Here is a 19,757-nt window from a genome sequence, read left to right as displayed (position 1 = left end):
TTGGGCTCAGGGCCTGAGCACTGTCCCTGGATTTTCTCAAAGCGAGGGCCCTACCACTTGAGCCACAGCACCACTTCTGGGTTTTTTCTATGTATGTGGTACCGAGGAATCGAACCCGGGTCTTCGTGCATGCTAGGCAAGCACTCTACCACTAGGCCAAACTCCCGGCCCCAATAATAATAATTTTTAAATTTGGAATTAGGAATAAAGTTAGTGTGTGTGTGTGTTTTTTTTTTTTTTCCTCCAGTCCTGGGCTTGAGCTCAGGGTCTGAGCACTGTTCTTGGACTTTCTCAAGGCTAGAGCTCTACCACCTGAGCCTCAGCACCACCTTATTTCTATGTATGTGGTACTTACCAGGTCTTCCTGCATGCTAGGCAAGCACTCTACCACTAGACCAAACTCCCAGCCTACTATGTCAAATTTTAAGACTATTTTGAAGATTGACAAAAATTAGTACAACTTGAAAACCAGAAGAAAATTAAATGTAGGTTATTTAAATTTTCTTTGTATAAAACCAGCCGATTGTCCAAAAAGAAAATATTAAGAAAAAGCAGTTAGATTTTTACATATCATATTTAACTCAATTTCAGAAATAATATATTAAAATAATTATTTTAATTTTAAAAGAGCATCATGGTTATATTCATGAAATAATTTCATCATTTGAGTTTTGGCTTCTGGGCAAAAGTGTTTTCGCAAATTAGTTTTAAGAACTTTTATAATATTTTAAAATAATGAAAATTTTAAAGAATTGTGTTAAAAGGTCCTTTATCCAATTAGAATGTAGATATCACTTAATGAGGTCAGTTTTTAAATCCAGCAGTTTAGAAAGCTTAATATTTTTACCATATTACAAATAAAGTTATCTTATTTAATTAGATCACATAAGTGGACTTCAATAGGAAAGGTGAGAGATCTTGTGTTTTGATAGGTTGTATATACAGAGTAGGCCTTCTGAATAAAACAACATTTTCATACATGGGGAAAAGGATGAAAGACATGATCCATACAAAGCCTTCATTGTGTCATATTACGTGTGATATAATCCAGTATTCTTTATTTTAAGTCACATACAATTTAAAAATACACTAACCATACTATGTTTATTAGTTGCATTGCTCTTGCCATAGTGTATGACCTTGATTTGACATACAAATGTGTAACTTTTGAAATGGTTTCCTGTGGTTTTAAAGGAAGTATCAAATTTTCAAAGAGCATTTTACATACATTTTAGTTATATGCATATGAGTTAAAAATTAGATAATTTGAAAAATATCTCCAGTACTTTTCATCTACTGTTGCTTATTTGAAGTCCAATAGACTAATAATTCTTAAGATGATTACCACCAACTTATTAATCAAGTGTTATCCGGAATCAAATGTGAAATGATTGAGACCAATATTTAATTATTTCTAATAAAATCCTATGACTAAATGAAATAAAATACAGAGAGAAAATTAAACAAGTTATTTTAACTTGAAATAATTTCATTTATTTATTGCTTGTAATCATTTTTATAGCACTTAGTGAGATTATTATCCCAAAATAGTGAGCTTTTTGAAGGTAAAAATAATGCTTTTAATACTTACAGTATGGTAAGTTTTTCAGGAAAAATCTGAACTTATAGCCTTTGTAATACAGAAATATTTTAACATTAAGATTTATAGTAAATTTTTAGGGAAACTAAAATTTAACTAATGGAGAAGAAAATTGGAACCAAATATTGTTTTTTTCCATATATTTTTATTGTAATTGTAATTGGTAGAAGGGTTACATTATGGGGCCGGGAGTTTGGCCTAGTGGTAGAGTGCTTGCCTAGCATGCACAAATATCCAGGTTCGATTCCTAGGTACCACATACATAGAAAAAAGATTGAAGTGGTGCTGAGGCTGAAGTGGTAGAGCTCTAGCCTTGAGAAAGTCTAAGGACAGTGCTCAGGCCCTGAGCTCAAGCCCAGGACTGGCCAAAAAAAAAAAAAAAAAAAAAAAAAAAAGAAGGGTTACATTATATTCACCAGACAGAAGGTGCATTACTTCACAAACATTGAGACCCATTTCCTTCCCCCCGCCCCGCCCCTCATCTTGTTTTCCCCTCTTCCCTATCCAATTTCAAATAACCAAAAACACATAGATACAATAAATCAGATAAAAAGGTGAAATACTGTAACAATATGAGATAACCAAGGGACAGCAAAAGAGATGAGAGATAACATAGTACATTAAAAACAACAATCACTCATTATAAGGCTTTTGTTTCTATATCCTGGGGGTCCTTTCATTTAGCATCATTCTATATGGCCTTATGTATCTAGGTTTTGTTCTATTGTAAATCTCTGCTAGGAGAGCCCAAGGTTTCTACTGATTATGACAAATGAGGGAAACCATGGAGCCTATCCAAATATTTTTCTGTTAACTGCCTTATGAGTATTTTTTAATGCAAAAGCTTTTAACATTTATATTTAATTTTTTTAAAAATGCAAGCTATTTTTGTTACTCATAGATTTAATATGTGTATACATTAATTAAAAGTCTAATAGCTTTACAAATAGCTTTATATATTTCCCTTGTGTATTTAGAAAGAGAAGTAAAAAGGAATCTATGAAAAAGAAAATTATTTGAATTTAAATTCAGCGATAAAAAGATACCTCCAGTAATTTTCAATTGCTACAAATAGGGTAGTATATTTTCCATACATATTTTGCTTTTGCCTCATTAATAAACATATTTGTTATAACATTTGGTAAAGGAACTTTATCTTTGAAATAAAGACAAACATGTGTTTGAGTGCATATAAGACTGTGCCTTTCTATTTTGAAAGTATAGCTGAGCTTATTAAACTTTAATACAAGTAAACCAATTTAAGGTGACTTATGGCTTAATAAATGCCAGTGAGAACAGGAAGTTAAAAGGATTATAAAATACAGGAAGATAATTTTAACTTGATAATGCTTCATGGCACAGGATGATAAAATTTTTCTTTCTTTCTTTCTTTCTTTTTTTTTTTTTGCCAGTCCAGGGGACTAAACTTAGAGCTTGAGCACTGTCCTTGGGCTTTCCTTAATGCTACTGCTCTACCACTTGAACCACAGCACCACTTCCAGCTTTTATCTATGTAGGTGGTACCGAGGAATCGAACCTGGGTCTTTGTACATGCGAGGCAAGCACTCTACCACTAGGCCAAACTCCTACCCTTCTTCTACTGTTTCTTTCTCTTGTCTAGTTTCTGGTGCCAAGACATTGATATTGAATCTTTGCATGCTTTGAAAAACACTTTTGTCTTATTACTAAACTGTATCTTTATAGATAAAACAATGAAAAAAATTTCATTCTCTCTTATGCCTAGGAAATGGAGTTTTAATTTTCTTCCTTAAAAAATACTGTAAAGGTAATGTACAGAGAGGTCACAGTTGTAGGAGTCAGGTAATCAGTACCTTTTCTTTTCAATAGTGCCACCCCGTGACTCATTGTTTTCCAGTTTTACTACTCCAGACTTCTCTCCCCCAAAGTTGTATGTTTCATTTCCAATAGTGTCCAGTGGATTTCACTGTTGAATTAATTCACCCTTTATCTCACCATTTCTGTGCTTCACCTTTTCCTCTCCAAATCAGATAAATTTATACACACGGCAAGGTGTACAGAAATCAAAAACAGAGACAGAAGGGAATAAACCAAAGACAAAAGGAAAGAAAAAAAGAGAAAAAAGCATAGTTTAACCAAAAAGCCTTTTTCTTACATTCTTTGAGTTCATTTCAATATAATTTTATACGATCTTATTTCAATCGAATTTTATGTCAGTTGATTTCTTTCCTTATCAGTTACAATATCTATTAATTTGTCTTACCCTTTACTTCTTGTAGTATGTTTCAAGGTTAACTAGGTTTAAATTACAGATCTTAATCACATTCAAATAATACTTGGCAGACATTTGAACTAAAAGAGTTAAGATATAAAATAGTTCAGATATTTCTGCAGAATTTACATGTTTTAATAAACAAAAGCTACATCTGGGAATTTTGAAATGCTAGATGATTTCATAATTTTTTAATGGAACAAGTCTCTGAATGTGGTATTCTGAGAAGATATAATATCATGTGAATTAATAGAATGCTGAACAGAAGGCAAGACCACAAATTAACTTGAATGAATCTTAAAGCAGCCATTTGTTTTAAATTAAGTATTGCTGTTATTTGATTTTTTTTTCCTTTTTAAATATCTTCTTCAAGCCTTCCCTTTAAATGAGAAGGTGGTAGAATGTTTTTTAGTTTTCTAAGGTTTTCCCTAAGTGAATTTAATTTTCCAAATTTCTGTTTCAAGTAAAATTATATATTAGTCAACCATGCACAGAAATACTAACGTAAGATGATGTATTTGGTAAAAAAAAAATCTCTGAATTTACATTTATTTGAGCTTGTTGTGCAATAACATTAGCCTATGCCCATTTCTCTCACAAGTGTGAGCTTTTCCCCAGGAGTTACCCTCATAGGTTAAAGGATTTCTTTCATAGAAATGGAGACAAAAATTTCAGTTTTCCATTCCCCCAAGAAATCCAGCAGGTGACAGCTGCTGACTACTTTTCCTAAGGGTTGTACGTATTACCAGCACTGGCACATATTTCAAATACCAAAGAGTTCAAGGGTCTTTGAAGCAGAAAAGATAAACACCCTTTAGTGCAACATCTATCTGGTAACTCATCATGAAATTAAATAATAGAAACTGAGATTTAATTCTCTTTTAAGTAGTTCTCTAATTCAATATGCAAGTGAATCAGAAATTGCTATATCTTTTTTTTTTTTTAAATAAAGGTTTCGGCCAGGAGTTTGGCCTAGTGGTAGAGTGCTTGCCTAGCATGCACAAAGACCTGGGTTCGATTCCTTGGTACCACATACATAGAAAAATAAAGGTTTCCACATAGTAGAGGGATTATCAGGAATGCTTGTATGGGATACAGTAGCTTTGTATTTAGTCTATGTAGCAATGGTGAATTAAAATTTAGCTGCTTAAAATCTTATGGGTCTTATTCATATTTCATGGATGATATCATCACAATGGTAATTTATTATTTTTTCAATTGTTGTTTATGAGAGGGTTAAATTATTACACAGCATTTCTTTCCTGTCAAATATTCCATTCCTTAAAAGAATATGGCTTTTTAAAGTTATGTTTCCCCACAATTTATAATCTCTTTATTGCCTTTTGAAATATCCTTTTTAGAAATATGCCTTTTTAGAAATACCCAACACGTTTATATGAATCTTGGATTTTTCTTCTCAAACTTTCCAATGCATTAAAGTTTTAGAGTGCCATTCGTCCTGTACAACAATTTAACTGTGTCTTCAGGGACCAATTAAAGGCAAAATAGTCTATACTGATACTCCCAGGTTTTAAGTTGTGGGCACATAAATCTCAAGAATATATTTGAGGAAATAGTAAAGTGTTTTATTTTTAGACTAACCATATAAACAATGGTGTGTAAAATAATATATAAGCAACATATCGTGGATATTTGGTACTTCAATTTACATACAAGTATATGTAGACAGATACATATGTAGGTATCTATCTCTATATGTGAAGATATAGGAAAATGGATGAAGTGAAAGAAATAGGAATTGATAGAGATAAGGGAGAGATTGGTGGAGAAGAGAGGACAGAAAACATTAGGGGAGCTCTTGCTATGTTGTTGCTAAAACTAGCTCTGACTAGTTTTAATCCTTAAATACTGGACTCAAGCAATCTTTTTGCTTCAACCTACATAGCTGAACCTACAGTATTGTTCTATTACATACACCTGGATGTAAGCTGTCCATTTTTTTAGGGGCAAATTAGATAAGAAACCAAATAAATTCTGCCTTGACTTAAATTGATTCAGTTGTTAGGTTATAGAAGTTGAAAATAGATAATCAGACTTCTAGTGTGTGAGTCTTAAACTGTTTTTCTCAGCCAGTTATGTTTGCTGCTGAAAATGCCTTGAGAGTTTATCTCTCTAATAATTTTTAAAGCATAGCATTATTCTACCTATCTTCTTATCTATAAGGACCGTATTTGCAGGATCTTGCATATTTAGCATTAACTGCACTGGTTAGAAACTAGTGACAAGATTTTGATGAGAATGAAAGACTGTCTTTTTGTGTGTTCATAAGTATGGAAATAACATTTCCAGAAGTGAGGAGAGAACAGGGAGAGTGAGTGGGTAAGACAGAATGAAATACATTGAAACCGTGTTTGGAAAGGTAAAAGGGAACCCAGGTCCCCACCTCCCCACAACTAATGGAAGATAATACATTTAAAAAACTGCACATCTAGAATATACCAGGAAATTCAGGGATTAAAGGGAAATTAGAGTTTTCAAAATACAATCCACAGCATTAGCTTAAGTCTCTGAAGTACATTGTACAATGGTCAAGTTTCTTTTTCTTCCTTGTCATCCAACAGTGAAATTGCTTTTCCGAGGGACAATGTTTCATTATTCTTTAAAGCAAATCATTTAGCTTTTTTTTTCTATTTGGCTTCTAAGTGCCCAAATAGTTGCAATAGGTCCCATATAATTGCCCCATTTTAGGAGCCTATTTTTTCCCCTTAAATCCTCAGAGAGATTTATGTAGACCGCATATACAGATGTATCATTCTGGAGTATGTTAATCAGGATCTGAATTGGGTGGCAGCTTCTGTGTGTCTAAAGAGCTGGGTCAAATGTGTAATTTCTCTAGGAGGAGTACAAGGATATTGGCCTTTTGTGCTACATAGGCTTGAGTACCTTATATTTATTAACCCCTTCATTGCTGCTTGGAGTATCTTTAAATGAGAAGAGAATTCAGTCATCCAATTTACTAGAGGGTATAGAAAAGGTTCAAAGTACCTGAGAAAATGAAATCAATTGTGTTTCTGAATGATCTAAATTTTAAGTAGATGGAGAAAGGAAGGTAGAGTTACTCTTGATGTATTGTATGTTGTCGATCCGCTAATTTAAAAAATAAGTAATTATCCAAAGGAGAGATATTACAGTGTTCATTTCTAAGTTATCATGTTTCATTTCATAACTTTAACTTCATTTTTGCTTTTGAGATACTACCAAAATTATGGTTTGTAGATTACAAAGATACCCAAAGTAAATTTGTGATTAAAGAAAAGCAAAATACAATATGATTTTATGACTTATGTCTCTAATCCTAGCTAGGTAGGAGTCCCAGATAGAAAGGACGGTGGTTTGAGGTCAGCCTGGACAGAAAAATTCAAGCTGACTCCTTCTCAATGCATACTTCTGTGTTTATCTGAGAATCATAGAAAGCTGAGATCTCGACAAAACAAAGTCTGTAAGTTTCATCTCAACTGAAGAAGCAGTGATTGGTAGCACACAAAACTCATCCCAGTTACAATGGGAATCTTAAAGTGAGAAAGATTATAAATAGGAATTAGGAAAAAAAGAAGGAAGGGATAGAAGGGAAAAAAGGGTAAAAAAGTATTCTCTTATTATAAAGTATGATAATTATTTACTTGCTAATACTTTCAGTAATGTCAAAGCATATTTCATAGAGCCTTGGCAAAAAGGGAAAGGCTAAGAACATTATTTAACACCCACCTAATAAAATTAAATTATGTCTTTACTGGAAATTAATGCACTTACTTTATTTCAAAGGATATTAACTAATTTTTAATTTGGATTCTGACAATTTTTCTCAAAAAAAAAATAAAATAAAATAAAGGTTTTCCTGAAAAATATATAAAAGTTTAGCCGAGCGCAATGGTTTGCACCTGTAATCCTAGCTACTCAGAAGGCTGAGATCTGAGGAGCACGGTTCAAAGCCAGCACGGGCACTAAAGTCCATGACTTTTGTCTCCAATTAATCACCAGAGCTGGAAGTGGGGCTGTGATTCAAGGGGTAGGGTGGTAGCCTTGAGCTGAAGAGCTCAGGGACAATGCCAAGGCCCAGAGTTCAAGTCTCACGACCCACAATAAAATAAATAAATAAATGAATAAATAAATAAATAAGTAAATAAATAAAACTTTATCTGTACACGCATTAGGGAAATTTTAAGCCATATGGAACAACAGGGTATATAACACATAGCTACCATTTAATAAATCCATTTTTTATCCATGCTCTTACTACATGTACCACTCAGTCAGTCCCTTACAGCTGAAAAACCTCTAATTTAGATGTCATTCCCATACTAGTTTTTAAAAGAGAGATTTGTGTCTCGTTCTTTGTAACTTAAAAGTCTTCATTATAATAGTGTCAGTAAACAATGAAACAAACAAATAAAAAAACACTTGGATTTGGCTTTCTATTGGGCAGATGCAGAATGAATTTCTTTAACTCTTTGAATTCAGAACCATTTTAGAAATTCAGAGTTAATAGCCATCACTTTTTCTTCTGAGATGTTCAATTCCATTGATATATGTGAATACAAGGTGGAAGCTATAATTCTATTTCAATGCTGTTATTATATCAATTTTCCTTAGCAAGAACTAGGAATAAGAACTTGGTATGCATATTTTAGTTGTAGCTACTATTTGACTTTACAAACCCATATGTTTATATCTGAGCACATTACATTGGGATGAAAATATTAGCTACCTTAATTCTAGAAAACAGAACAGAACTTACAGATGGCATAAAATTGCTTAGGTATTTTTTTTTTACAGCCAGTCCACTCAATCTGAGTTTGTAAGTGCTCAAAATAGTAAACTAGCCAATTAATAATTTCATATGAATTGCATTTTAGCCCTACTGAAGAAAACATTGTTAATTTAGTAGAGAATTGTACCAAAATAAAAAGTACAATGAAATTCTAAAAGAAACACTGATACATTATTTTTAGCATGCAAAAAAAAAAGGTGAGGCACATACGGAACTATTTTTAAATGCCTTTTAAATAATTCTTTGCTGCCAATTTTAATGTGTGTATAGTAAAATATATTACATATTTCAAATGTTAAGTGAAATTGTGTTTATTTTATCATTTGCATTGGATAAAAGAGAAAAAAATCCCTTTTTTTTTAGCAGATACAAGATTTTACACACATTTGGGTATTAATAATAAAGATAAGAAAGGAATTATAAATTGAAGTCGTGTTTTTGTTTTGCTGCTTTTTTTTTTCCAGTCCTGGGCTTAAGCTCAGGGCCTGAGCACTGTCCTTGGATTTTTCTCAAGGCTAGAGCTCTACCACTTGAGCCTCAGCACCACTTCTGGCTTTTTCTAAGTATGTGGTACCAAGGAATCTAACCCGGGTCTTCGTGCATGCTAGGCAAGCACTCTACCACTAGGCCAAACTCCCGGCTTGTTTTTTGCTTTTGAATGGCAAGGAAGCTACTGCAAAAGTCTTTTGTCCATTAGTAGAATAAAGGACGTGAAGGTGAGCAGTGCTTTTATCTGTTCAAATTCCTCCCACAGCCCCAGTAATTGACACGCCCAACAAACTGATAATTTCCCACTTGATTTGTTTTAAGTAACTCTTAACATTTTTAATTTTTAAGAAGGCTTAAGGAAATTGTTAGGAAAATATTATTTCAAGTGTGATCATTTGCTATAATTATCTTAAGGAGTCTTTTGTGAGATCCATTTCATACTCATAAATATCCATTGTGTGTGTGTGTGTGTGTGTGTGTGTGTGTGTGTGTGCGTGTGTGTATATGTCCCTTCATAGACTTGCATAGCTTATTTCTATTAAGTAAAACCCATGAATTTATTCTATTTTCCCACTCTTTCTGGTTTATGATGATACAGAATAGGTTTTGTTTAGTCATCAAATAAATCATTTTTGTTCAGTTATCATTGTTGAAAAGGTAATGATTAGCAAAATTTTACTTGGGAGTTCTATGCTGGAATTGCAGATTTCTTTTTCTGTCCTGAAGAGATCTTAGGGAATTTTAAAAGGCTATTCTAGATTTCTGTAAATATGTTTAACAATTAATATGTACAAGTTACATGGGAAACAATCCTGTGAGCTTGCCAAATAAGCAAACTAGGTTCTATGATAGCATAAAGCTGAATTTATATATTCTTCATGTGGGCATGTGTCTTAATATGTTATCTTGTCTTTCTAGGTTTGTAAGAACACTCTTTAACCACATTAACTGTGAAACACATGCTACAAAATCACACAGATTGGATAAGAATGGTTGTTTTACATAACATAGAGAGTCCAAATTTAGTATGGATTTTAAAGCACACAACAATAGCAAATGTTACAAAAATTGAAATTTAATCTTCTATATGTTGAATTAGCTTCAAACAAGATGATTGTGTTTATGGTTTCAGGAAAATTGGGAGATACCAGACCCAAAGTGCAGAACTACATCTTCCTATTTGGAGGTCCTGAATAGTAAATCAGTTGATACTATCTTTATTGTCCACATTTTGTGGTTATAATGGTTATAATAATCTAATTATACTTACAGAGCCCCTGATTTCAATAACTGACTATATGTAACCTTGGTAAAGTCATGGAATGTGTATTTCAATATAACATTATGTGTACATAGTTTATAAAGATTTTAACATTATATTGATGTATTTATGATGTCATGGACTTATAAATATTTTGAATTCATTTAATTGATTTTATATTTCTCCATAAATATGAAGATTTCATAAAACATTTAACTTCTTTGTTTTTCTTAGGTTTTTGTGTGGTGTGTATGTGTTGTGTGTGTATGTGTGTGTGTGTCAAGCTTCCTTACTTTATTAAATGTTTATTACAAGTAATATTTCTTGAAGATATTTGTAGGAAAAAAGAAAAAGAAACTGCCCTTTTTAACTGTATAATAAAATCAGTGCTAGGAACTCTCTTCTATAAGTTCATAATTTGAAGTATGTAAAATCACAGTTCCAATACTTATTTGCCTCAGTTTATAAAATTATGATACTTTCTCTTGGTGTTTCTGGAAAAAGAGGAATAATTATAAAGTTTAGATTGTTCTTGCTTGTAGTCCTGTAGACATCAGGACCCAATTAAAAATAATAGTCCATTCTTCCTTCTTCTTCTGAGAAGTCTCACTTTAGTCTTAAGCCAACCAGTCACATTTTAGTCTTTAGCCCACTTATTAATGGAGTTGTTGCTTTTTTGAGAGTTTATTTCACAGGGGGAGGGGTGGGATTTAAGTATATTTTAGATATAAGACTCTGGGGTCTGGAACGGGGAGTTTGGCCTAGTGGTAGAGTGATTGCCTAGCATGCATGAAGACCCAGGTTCGATTCCTCGATACCACATTCATAGAAAAAAGCTGGAAGTGGTGCTGAGGCTCAAGTGGTAGAGTGATAGCCTTGAGAAAGTCCAAGGACAGTGCTCAAGCCCAGAGCCCAAGCCCAGGACTGGCAAAAAAAAAAAAAAAAAAAAAAAAAGACTCTGGGGTCTGAGACATAGCTCTGGTAAAAATCATTTCCCATACTATGGCTATTCTATACAATAGACACATAAAGAAAGTTTTAGCATCTCTAGCCAGACAAGAAACAGAAATCAAACACTGAGATTCAACCTCATCCCAGTTAGAATCTACTTATCAAGAAAAGTATCAGTAAGTGTTGGCAGGGATGTGGCCCAGAGGGAACACTACTACACTGTTAATGGGAATATAAACTTGTTTAACTGCTATGGAAATGTTCTTCAAAAGACTAAACATAGACCTTCCCTATGACCTAGCAATTTCTTCCATGGGCATTTATCCAATAAACCACAAAAGGGCCATTCTAAAGCTACTAGCACAACTATGTCATTGCAGTATTGTTTAACGAGAGCCAAAATATAGAATTGACCTAAATGTCCCTCCATGGATGAATGGAAGAAAATGTGGTATATAAAAACAATGCAATTCTAGGCTTCTATCAGAAAGAATGATATTGTACTATTTGGAAGGAAATGGAAAAACTTGAAAAATATTAAGGGAAATAAGTATTAAGCGAAAATAATATTAAGTGAAGTAAATGTTAAGTGAAAAAAAGAGGTTGATTGATTTCCCTTCTTTGTAGTAACTAGACTATACCTGTAAATCTACAAATAAACACACTGGATGGTAAATGAAAAAATACACTGGGACATGAAAACTCTACAGGTCTTTAGGCATTATACAGACCAAAGGTGGATATTATTAGGAGAGGATCACATAGGCTCAATAGCTATGTGCATCTGATCATATAATATTTATTAACATGAACTCCAGGAAATGGCAATAAGAGGTTTGATTTATTCTTTTTTTTTCTTTTTTGCTGTTTTGGTCTCATGTCCTTTTGTTTGCTCATTTATCTTTTTTGGGGAGAATAAGGAGGGGGTCAAAGAAACGAAAGGACAAAGGGTGAACAAGTTCCATAGTGATACTCACTAGACATTATGTAGAAAATGAACTATACAGCTTGTGGGTGGGGATGGGAGGGAAAAGCTGTGAGAGAGTGAGTGAACAGGTGACATAGTTCAAAAAGAAATATACTCCGCCAGTCTTATGTAACTATAACCTCTCTGTACATCACCTTTAAAATAACAGTAAATAAATTTAAGAAAATATTCTAGCACATTGTGTTTTGCCATGAAGCTGATTCATTCAGGTCAGAGAAATATGAAAATCAGATATGATGTCTTGTACAATAGCCTTGCACATAGCCCAAACCAGCTTTCAGAACTGAAGAACTCAAATGAGCAATCACCTTCATGCTATGTAGCATATCTACACGAGGAGGGCCGGGAGAAGAAGGCGAATTTTAGTTCTGTGTAGAAAATAAGATTATAGAACCAGCTAAAAATGTCATGTTAAATATGGAAAGAGAGAAAAAAAAGTAATTAAGGTAGCCGTGACATCTTTTTCTCCCATTCCAATTCAGTTATATGTAAACAGGGCCCCATTCTGACAACTGTTTAGCTCAAGGCACAGAGCTGAAGTATTAGAGATAATGGCAGATTTATTAGATTAACTATTGCCAGAATCTTTTAGTGTCCTACATAATTACTGGCTGTGGTATATATCAGAATGATTTTAGCTTATTTTGTTGTGATGTGTATGCATTCTCTTGTAGGCACTGATGTATCAAAAGTGATATTATGAAGTTTATACTTAGTTATGTTTCATTGATTATGTTTTTGCAGTTTGTATCTGTTAAACAGTTCACACCTGTTTTTATTTCCTAAATTAGGGAAAAAAGTTGTTGCAGTTTCTGCAAAGACCTTGGCTTTTTCTCAGAAATGACTCTGTTTTGCTATGTTTATCATTTTAATTATTGATTTGCTGTTCTTTGACATTTGGCGAGTGCCATAAGAATCCTTTTGTCAAATTCATACATTATATTTTCCTTCTCATTTCATAAGACTAATTTGCATCATCTTGTTTCATACTTAATGTTTTCATTCTAGGCCTAATCTCAGTTATTCTTTGTGAAATGTGCTATTCTTTATAAGCTGGATTGTTTATTAGACTTTTGGAAGACATTGTTTTATCATTTCATCATATCATTCCTAAGTTGTTAATTTTTTTGATTACTTTAAGAAGTTACATAGTATTCCTTACCATTTTTCTTATTTTACAAAGTGGTACTAATTGTTTCTTGCAAAAACAACAAAAATTTCTATTATTTATATATATATGTAATCAATATATCTATTTGCTTCCAATTTTATAGTATTAAAATCTATATTATGATCCCAAAACTTTTGTTAATACTTAGGCTCTAGTACACCAACTATAAGCAAGCAAAGGCAATGAATAAACAGCAGTAATAGATGTTCCATGATATTAAAATTAGTCACAAAATAAGTAACATTCATTTGCAAATAGTCCAAATTCAAATGGAGTTTCATCTGAATGATATTGTAATTTCCTTCAGTTGTCCACCCTGCTATAGCATTAGAAGCTAATGGTGTATTTACTGATTGCTTTTTGTGAACTTATCTGAGGTTTTGCACACATATATTCATTTAGTTCCCTCTGCCACCAAGCTCTAAAAGACTATCTCTATTTTACAGAGAATAAAGTGAAAGACCTCAGCTGCTTTAATGTATTTCATCTAAAGCATCTGCAGTTGAACCTGGCAGACTGTGATCTTTAACCCTCCATTCCCTAGAACTGTACTGTCAAATGTTCTTTGATCACTATTTGCAGACATGTTGTTCTTAAGGCTGAAAAATGTTCAGTTTAGGTAGACCAGGTACCTAGTATACTGTTTCATTCCTTCCAAAGTCTTGTGAAGTGCAAGAAGTCACATTGCATAAGCTAAGACAAGCCATCTTTGGTAGTACATAATCTACAGAGACTGACTGTAAATGACCCACTTCACATGGACCCTAGGAAAACACACATCTCCCTGCCTGTCCAGTGTCCTGAACCAAGACAGGTTCAAAAGTGAGAGAAAGGAAATAACCACTAGAAACATCACAGGTAAGTATGTGCACAGGGATCCCCCATAGGAAACTTACCTTTTGGCCTCTCTCTACAGATCTATGTGTTTGTGCTCGCATGTGTGTATAGTATGTATGTATGTAGGTATGTGAACATATGTATATATGTATATATGTATGTGTGTATATTTGGGTTTTGTTTCCATGTTTATTTGTCCAAATCACTTTTATGGAAGTTTCACACCTGAACAGATTACCTTGTTTTTATAATGTTCAGCTTTTCTAAGGACGCATTGTTGCTCCTTAAGTCTAATTAGAATCTCTCTTATGTGTTATAATATATTTTCATTGCATAGTTGAGTTTGAATGTGTCAAAAGCCAGAAAAATCAATTATCTTTAAGGAAGTAACTCAGTTGCAATTGTAAAGTACATATAAGCTTAGTATTTCTGAATGGCCAGGTCAGTAAGACCCTGTTTGTGTTCTGCGACATTAAGCGCGTTGACTTATCTTTTTCATTTTGCAGTTATTACTATTGTTACATTAAATTTACACGGCAAACTCAGACTAGATTTACCTATGACTTGTTTGGATATCTTTATACTCTTAGATATGTGTTCTGGGATTTCAAGTCTAACTGAATGAGAATTGAGTTATATATGTTTGTAGTATCTAAAATTTAATCACATCCCAGACTGTACCTGTCAGTGTGCCATTTTGTTTTGACATCAAAGAGAAAAGGCTTTAGTGATTTTTCTCTACTTTGAGGCCATTGTCAAGGATAATGATGATTACATGGATTATTATGTCTTCATGACTTTCTGGTAGGCATTACAGATAACAAAATCTGCTCAAGGAAGCAGTCTAGTAGGCAGCAGAAATTTTGTAGAAATCAAAGTTTATTGAGCGTTTTCCCCTTGATTATAGTTCTGATGATATAAACTGGATTTTAAAATCCAATTTTCTGTTATATTTCTAGGTCATCATAATGATTGATAGGCAAATATGATGAATAATTTTAATTTAATAGCTGCTCCCTACTGTAAAGCCTGGTTCTGTTACTCGAAATCACTAAACCATTGAAACCTAAGATGTCGGTTTAGTACTTGGAAGGCAGTACTTGAAGCACAGTGACAAGATGTAATTTGCTATGCTACAATAAATCATACATTGATTTTTCATTTAAATAAACTAAAATAACATGGCAGAAACATTCTGCTGTGAACAATACCACAAAGCAATAAGACTCATTTCTCTGCATTTGCATAGTAGACACTGCTGTTACATTGAAGATATTAGATTCCATCCCTTTGAGGGACATTCCATAATTTAGATCAATTTTTTCATATATTTTTATTGTAATTATTAGAAGAGTTACATTATATTCACCAGATAGAAGGTGCATTACTTCACAAACATTGATACCCTTTCTCATGTCTTGGTTCCCATTTTCCTCCCTACATCCCTGCCTCTCATTTTGTTTTCCCCCCTTCCCTATGCTATTTCAAATAACCAAATAAGCATATATACAATATATCAGATAATAAGGTAAGATACTGTAATAATATGAGATAACCAAGGGACAGCAAAAGAGATGAGAGATAATGTACTACATTAAGGACAACAATCACTCATTATATGGCTTTTATTTCTGTATCCTGGAGGTCCTTTCATTTAGCATCATACTATCTGGCCTTATGTATCGAGGTTTTGTACTATTGTAAATCTCTGCTAGAAGAGCCCAAGGTTTTTACTGATTATGACAAATGAGGGAAACCATTGAGCCTATATTCCTTTGAGTCTGACTTACTTCACTTAATATGATTTTTCTGTCTTTCCATTTCCTTACAAATGAGGCGATGTCATTCTTTCTGACAGCAACATAGAATTCCATTGTGTATAAATACCACATCTTGTTGATCAACTGAGGGGCATCTGGGTTGGTTCCATATCTTTGCTATGGCAAATAGTGCTGCAATGAACATCATTGTGCTAGTGGATTTAGTATGTCCTTGTTTCTGGATGATTGGGTAAATGCCAAGTAGTGGAATTGCTGGGTCATAGGGGAGCTCTATGTTTAGTCTTTTGAGGAACTGCCATAGTTGTTGAATGACTTTGCACTCCCACCAGCAGTGTAGCAGTGATCCCTCCTGGCCACATCCCGCCAGCATCTGTTGTTATTAGATTTCTTGATCATGGCCATTCTAACTGGAGTGAGGTGGAATCTTAGAGTTGTTTTGATTTACATTTCTTTTGTGGCCAGAGATATCGAGCATTTCTTCACGTGTCTATATGCCATTCTTATTTCTTCTTCAGAGAAGACTCTCTTTAAGTCTTTGGCCCATCTTTTCATGGGATGGTTGTTTCTTTGGAAATTAGTTTTAGAGTGATTCAATTTTTTGAGTAGTTGATATATTTTAGATATGAGGCCTTTGTTGTATGGTTAGTGAAGGTCTTCTCACACTCTGTAGGCTTTCTAGTTAGTTCGCTAGCTATGTCCTTTGCCATACAAAATCTCTGCCGTTTAATGTAGTCCCACTTATCCAGCCTTTCTCTGATTTGTTGTTTCTGGGTCCTTATTAAGAAAGTTTCAACTGGTGCCAATGAGACCTACTGTGTCTCTTATTCCTTCTTGTAATGTTTTCAGTATTAGATTAATTATTAAGTTTTGCATTTAAGAGCACCAGAACATTATATCTATATTAGTGATAAAATGTTATTGTTTATTTATCTAGTCTATACCTGAAAAGATTTGACATAGTTTCTTCTTAAAGACATCTGTTACTTAGTCTTTTCCCTTTCCACAACATTTATTTTTTCTTTTCTGGAGTGCAATGTTTCACAAAATGGAAATAGGACAGTATATTTGGAAATAAGGTTTAAAAGAAATAGTGTGTTTGTAGCAACTTAACATGAAAGAAAATGTATCTGTTAATGATCTGTGAATCTATTGCTAATGCACAGCATTTAAAAAAAATTTTACCTTACTTTTTGAGGGAAAAAAATTCTTTCCATTGAGTTAAATACCTTCCAAAAATGTACAACTATGAAATCCAAGGCATGAAAAAATTAACATGTACATTAATATAATATTTATTATCATCTATTTGAATAAACTGTTTTCCATATAAAATTTCTTACTACTCAGTTATGCAAGTATGACAAGGTTAGCACAAATAGAGTATTGAGAACTGATTGTTTTGATTTTTAATCTAAATACTCATGCACATATATTTATATATTTTAGCTGCAGACTCCTTGATAACTCATGAGTAAATAAGGAAACATTTTACGCAAAGTAGGCTCAGAAAATTGTGCTAAAATATAAAAATGAACAATACAAGCTGGAAAAATACCACAAAACATTAGAAAAACAAGAAAGCAGAACAATTATTTTGTATTTTAAAAAAGTATTCTGTAGGCCCTTCTTGTCTTATAATGAGGTAACCTACTTATAAAGATACCCTAACTTTGAATATATATTGAGTCAAAAGCCCATTTAATTCATCTAATTATAAAGACCCAACATTGCTAGAAAACACAATGTGCTATAGTTGGCTGTTTATTAATTTGAACTCTCATTATTGAGGAATGAATGTCAGTAATAAAAGTATGTGGTATAATTTGGGGAAATATAAAACATGGCTTCTGAAAGAATCCCATTAGGTCTGTTAGTCAGTGGTATCAGTTTAGCATGTTCTCAGTTCCTAAGCCAAGTTCTTTATATGTGGAAACATCACATTCTACTTTGGTCCTTTCAATTTTGTTTCACATTTACAGAACACAGTTTTTAAATTTGTCCTCTTGACTTCGCCATTGAATTTTTTTGTAATTTTGATAGTTTATATTTTGAAATTTCTTGTTGGATAGTCTGCATTAGTTTCCTTTGGTTGCTGTAACAAAACACTTCTAACCTAGAAGCTTTATGCAGTAGTTACCAGTTTTGTAACACATCTGCAAATTAGAAGTGCAAACCCAGGCACCAATAAGGTATTATACTCTGGTGGGTCCAGGGAGAATTCTTCCATGTTTTGTGCCACTTCTCAGTGCTTGTCAGGATCCCCAGAAACACCCTTCCATCTCTATGGCTGCCTGTCACTATGGTTTGCTTTTCCTTGTCTCATATCATTCTTTGAATTAGGGCCAATTCCAACCCAATATGACCTCTTCATACTCAATTACATAGTCGGAGACCTTGATTTCTAGCTCATCTTCTGATGTTCTGAGTGAACTAAAATTTCAGGGACATGGTGTTTAACCCAGTGAATAGCCTATGTAGCTGATTTTTATCAACTTAGATGAAATGCATTTTCCTGATTAAGGCAGTTCTGTGATTTATAGCTCCATTATATTTACAATTTTAAAGGTATTCAGCATTGTGTTTGAATTATTGTCAAGTGATGGTAAATAGCTTTTATCTAGTGAAATAATCAAAAGCTAGAAGTCCAGTTACTGTTAGGATTGCAAATTTAAGAGAACTGTGTCACATGTAGAAAAGATAATGTGTCTGGTAATAACACAATCAGAATAAAGAAGGCACTATATATTTTCCCTATGTGTTTTTGACAAGAATGACAGAATTTTAAGCTGAACATAGCAGTAAGCTGACTATAGATTATTTGTCCTAACCCTAAACAAATATTGTGTATATTCTATGTTCCCTATATTACAATAAATATCACAATAGGTGTAATTTAATCATATACAGGGTTCAGGCTGATTTTCAGGTTTTCCCATCTGTTGCAGGAGTGTTATTTAAGAAAAAGCAAGAAACATAATCAAATTAAACAAAATGCCAAGGGAATAAAGAAAAAACAAAAAATCATTTGCAGGACAGCAGTGAAAAACATGTTTGAGCTGCCTGTTTTATTAGCATTCAACATATTTTACATGAGTATGCTGAAGGATTAAATTCCAGTGGAAAGGATGCAGTAGATGGTGATAAGAGACAGTTTTAAAGATAAAACTACTGTTTCTTAAAAACAAGCCCTTTATCCCAAAGAACTTTACTTAAACAGCAATTGATTTCTCATCTCTACTACACATTTCACTAACAGTAATGCAAAACAAAATGGTCTTTCTCTTTTTCCTCAACTCAGGAAGTATATCAATTATACATAATGTATCTAAGGCAGAAACTTACAAAGAAAACAAAGTAAAAAATAAAATATGCATTGCATTTCCTTAATTTTTTATCATGTTTCATGGCAGAAGGAAAATAGGAGCTGCTATTAAAAGTAATATATATATATATATATGTACACATGCATATATATTGATAGGTATGGAATTATTGTCAAGTGATTATAAATTTATGTATGAATATATATGTATACACACATACATTTTGAAATATATGTAATCACTAATTAAAAATGCACTTTTAAATATTAGCCAAATTACATATAGTCAACTGTTTGAATTCCAGACAACATACATT

At 33.0% G+C, this 19,757-nt stretch overlaps 1 protein-coding gene across 1 annotated transcript in view; it reads left to right on the top strand.

Annotated features, from left to right (window-relative positions):
- Pcdh17 (protocadherin 17) overlaps window positions 1-19,757 on the top strand; it is a 92,774-nt gene that overhangs the window by 55,736 nt on the left and 17,281 nt on the right. The window lies entirely within an intron of this gene.

The sequence above is a fragment of the Megascapheus bottae genome, chromosome 11 (assembly GCF_031878675.1).
Source record: "Megascapheus bottae isolate mThoBot1 chromosome 11, mThoBot2.hap1, whole genome shotgun sequence".
Taxonomy (NCBI): domain Eukaryota; kingdom Metazoa; phylum Chordata; class Mammalia; order Rodentia; family Geomyidae; genus Megascapheus; species Megascapheus bottae.
This window is presented reverse-complemented; position numbering and strand designations above follow the sequence as displayed.